This window comes from Oryza sativa, chromosome 2, assembly GCF_034140825.1.
Source record: "Oryza sativa Japonica Group chromosome 2, ASM3414082v1".
Taxonomy (NCBI): Eukaryota; Viridiplantae; Streptophyta; class Magnoliopsida; order Poales; family Poaceae; genus Oryza; species Oryza sativa.
The window spans coordinates 20,934,263-20,939,059 of record NC_089036.1 but is presented as its reverse complement, the minus strand read 5'-3'; positions in this window follow the sequence as shown (position 1 = coordinate 20,939,059).

Genomic DNA, 4,797 nt, shown 5'->3' with positions numbered 1-4,797 from the left:
CCAGATGAACAGGGAGATGAACCATTATATCGAAGAAAGACAGTGGGAAAAACATCTCCAGGTGACAAAGGGTATTCACAATATCGGTCTGCAACCCATCTAGATCTTCTGGATCTATAACCTTCTGTCCAATTGCATTGAAGAAGGCGCATAGACGTTGGATCGTGTGACGCACTTTCGATGGTAGAATGCCTCTGATAGCAACTGGCAAGATTTGTGTGATTAGCACGTGGCAATCGTGAGACTTCATTCCAACAAGTTTTAGATCGTCCAATTTAACATACTTACTTATCCTCGCTGAATAGCCCAATGGAACTTTAATATCCTTCAAGCATGATAACATTGCAATCTTCTCATCCTTCGACAATGTGTGGCAGGCTAGAGGGAGGTACACTCTGTCGATGTTTGATGTCTCGACTACGGTATTTGGACAGTATGGGGATCGTTGATGCTAGGATATACGCGAGACTGAGGTAAAAGAGACGGAGACAGGGATTTTTATACAGGTTTGGGTCCCTGAGCAGTCAGGTAATAACCCTACATCCTGTTGGCCGAAGCCGGAGTTGCTTTTATTCACCATAATCACACCAGTACAATATGTGGGTAGCCTATCTAACTATTGTCGACATGTCGGTCTGAAGGTCTGACTCGTAGTCGACAACAGGGTAGCCTTACTCCTCGAATCCGTGCCCAGCAAGATTAGAGATAGCGCTTTCGTATCTCCTGACGGTATCCAGAGACACCGTAGGGGAATAGCCATACCTATCCATGAAGTCGATATCCGGCGGCGTGTCTTGGCGTATATAGGCTTGTATGTTGATTGTGTTGGGTGTTGATGAAGTGGTCGTCCCGATCGTGTTGATCGTCTCATGGTCCGTGTGTGTCCCCCTATCCTCCTAGGGGCTTGTATTTATACCCATAGGTGTCCTCTTATCCAAGTAGAACTAGGGAAACCAATATGGATACAATCCGAGTAGTCCTTGTCGTTTCCATGTAGAACTCTGGTTGTCTTTCCTTATCCGGAACTCCCTCCATATCTGAAGTCGGTTTCCGTATAGGACATGGTATGTGGTGGGTCCTGCCGAGATTTAGTCAACTACTATTAGGTATGTGATATCCATAACCATGACACACTCTACCTGTCTTTGCATCTCGTATGGGCTGGAGTTCACTGCGAATATTCATGTCCTGTAGATCAAGACGCGTGTTCAACCCGTCCTTTGTCTTCTTGGGAATATTCAACATCAGGCCAACCAAACTCTCACACACATTCTTTTCTACATGCATGAGATCAATGCAATGACGGACATCAAGATCTTTCCAGTAAGGTAGCCACCAAAATATGGATTTTTTCTTCCACATACCCTTCTACTTTGTCTTGCTACGTTTTCTTTTCTTCCCAAACTCATTGCTTATGTCCTTGACCATATTTTGGACCTCATCTCCGGACAAATCTTTAGGACCAGGCTGAAGTTCTCTCTTACCGTTAAAAATTTTCTTCTTTCTTCTAAATGCGTGACATAGCGGGAGACACCTCCGATGACCCATGTATACCATCTTTCATGATTTCTTCAGCCACCGGCTTCGTGTATGTTCCTTGCAATCGGAGCATGCCTTCTTTCCTTTTATAGTTTGTCTGGAAAGATTACCGAGTGCAGGATAGTCATTAATGGTGCAGAACAATAGAACTCTTAGCATGAAGTTCTCCTGACCATATGCATCCCAAGTTTCCACACCTTCTTTCCAAAGAATCTCCAGATCGTCGATAACAGGCTCCAGGAATACATCGATATCATTGCCGGGTTGCCTCAGACCTTGGATTAACAAGCACAACATAATATATTTCCGTTTAAAGCATAACCATGGCGGGAGGTTATAGTTCGCAATAAGAACTGGCCAAGTGCTGTGAGTACTACTCATGTCACCGAAAGGATTCATGCCATCCGTACACAGACATATCCTCATGTTTCTAGGGTTGGCAGCAAAGTCTTTGTGTTTTCGATCGATAGTCCTCCATTCAATCGAATCCGCTGGGTGTTTAAGCATACCGTCATTCCTTCTCTCCGTGGCGTGCCAACGTACTAACTTCGCTTCGTTCGGGTTGGCAAAGATTCTCTTGAAACAATCAATGATAGGTAGATACCACACAACCTTTGCCGAACCACCCCTCTTTGACTTATTTCCTTCGTCAGCACTTTTCTTTCGCTTGTATCGAGAAGCCTTGCAGACAGGACAAGCATCCAAGTCCGCATATTGCTTATGGTACAATATGCAGTCGTTTGGACAAGCGTGAATTCTACGGACCTCTAACCCTAGTGGACACAGAACCTGCTTTGCTTCGTATGTCGTCTCGGGCAATGTGTTCTCAACAGGAAGCATAGACTTCAAAATTCCTAAAAGATCTGTGAAATTCTTGTCTGTCCATCCACTACTTGCCTTCAGCTTCATTAGGTCCAAGGTAACTGACAACTTAGTGTGTTTTGCTTTGCATCCAGCGTACAGAGGCGTCTCGGAATCACTGACCAACCTGCTGAACTTCATTCCATCTCTCTCATTCTGGGCTAGGTCCTCAACGTCACGTAACATGTCTTGCAGTAGATCGTGATCCACATCAACCATTTCACCGCCCAATGGAGAAGGTTTAAACATGTCATGCTCATCTTCATCTTCTTGATTATGCGCACCACTTCTGTCTGCTGCTGCTCTATTTCCTGATTCTTACTCTCCATGCTTCACCCAACATGTATAGCCCTTCATGAATCCTCGTTGTATCAGATGACCGTGTACGTCCTCTCCGCTATCAAACTTATTCTCATTCTTGCAATCTGCACATGGACAACACATATAATCACTGTTTCTTCTTTTCCGATCCTCCTCCGCGGCGTTCATAAAATTTATTACGCCCTTTCTGTACTCCGTAGAATGACGTTTCAAATTTTTCGCATACATCCAACTTCGATCAATTGTTACAAAATAAAAAAACAAATTACATGCACATCTTATAAGATCAGTATTACAAAAGTAAGACGTGATGAAATTGCTCAATTAATGATTAATATTACTCACTTGATAGATCTATTTTGATCACTTTTGGGAATTTTCTGTTTTCCTTGGAAAAAAGACAAAAAATCGCCCCCTACAGCCTCCCACTAAAATAGTGAACAGTGGGATACAGTTACACTAGGTGGTGGGGGGGTATTTATACTGTGCAACAAATATCTGTAACGGCCCTAAAACAATGAACCGTGACGGGCATACAAGTAATCTCTATCGGGCCTTAATAAAAGCCCGTCAAAAAAGAGTGTCATCTGTGACGGGCATTAAACTTATCTCAATCGGGCCTCTAGTTGGAGCCCGTCACAGATGACCCTCATCTGTGACGGGCTTCTTTTAGGGCCCGATTGAGATATGGAACCCTCATCTCAATCGGGCCTCAACTATGGCCCGTCACAGATAAGTGTCATCCGTGATGGGCTTTAGTTTTATGCCTGTATACCATGGCTGTGCGACCATATCTCAATCGGGCGAAACTTCGGCCTGATTGAGATTACTTCCTTGTGACAGCCCGCAAATTCCAGTCTTGTTATGGGCCGTCACAGATGGAATGATCTGTACTAGTGTAAAATGGGTGAATAAAATACTTATTGTTGGATTTTACATCATTACAACAAAACTGAAGAGATAGATGGTATGGTAATTTTCGTAGCTACTGTTTACATCACTCTTTCTTTTCAGCGTTCAAGATTGCTTATAGCTTCAGGTTTGCCATGGTACCACATTTGTTATATTGAATAAAAGCGTCAGCTTAAATGACAATAGTTGAGTAGACGTACTGTAGCTGCTGTCATGATGTTGGAGGAATGGATTCTGAGTCTACTAAATGAAGAAAATAGACCTACAGAAAGAGGACACAATAATAAATTAACTATGAATAATTTTGTTTCCTAGTATTTTGAAATATTTTGAACTCACATCCAGTGTCGCTGAGATTTTTTTTATTTCAAATGTTTGTCATTGATTTCTATTGGTATGTAGGCTCTTTATGCTTTTGTGTCAAAAGTAATTCTTAATCAATGGGCTGTTTGTTTCACACCTTTCTCAACTACATAGCTGGAGATGGCTTTAAGACGAGCATGATGAGATTTGGTGCTGATGCAATAGTGTTTAATCACTCAAATCGTGGAAGGTAAATATTTTTTTTTCATTTCAATCTTTGTTTTTTTTCCCTAAAGAATTCATGGCACCTTTCTGCAGTAATGTTACCTATATTTGTAGGATAAGGTAATGTTTGATATAGTTAATGTATTATTTATGTTTGGTCAAAACTCAAAACCAAATACCCCCCCATATCCTGAGAGTAGAGATGACCTAATATACATATATATTGTTGAGGTGGACACATTATAATCTGATCTTGTATTACACTTTTACTCTAATTGGTTGGATTTAGGTAAATATTTATGGATAATGATAAGGTTTCATAGTATAATAGGCCCATTGAATTTTAGTGCCTGCATGATAATTTTGCTGCACAAGGTGAGTGCTTGGAAACAACAATTAATTGGAGGCATGCATAACCATTAGAGCTTCTGTCAGCTAGTTGGTTAACAATTTACTGATCATAACCTCCTTTTCTTGCTTTGAACCTTTACCTAGTACTACTATAAGTTTCTTCTCTTCCAACCGTGAAGGGTGATTTTTTTTCTCTGTATTCCCACAAAACAACTGAGCTTCCGATCATGCTATTGATCTTGGATTAGATCCGTTGATGAACTTGTGCCGCTTTCTGAAGTGTAC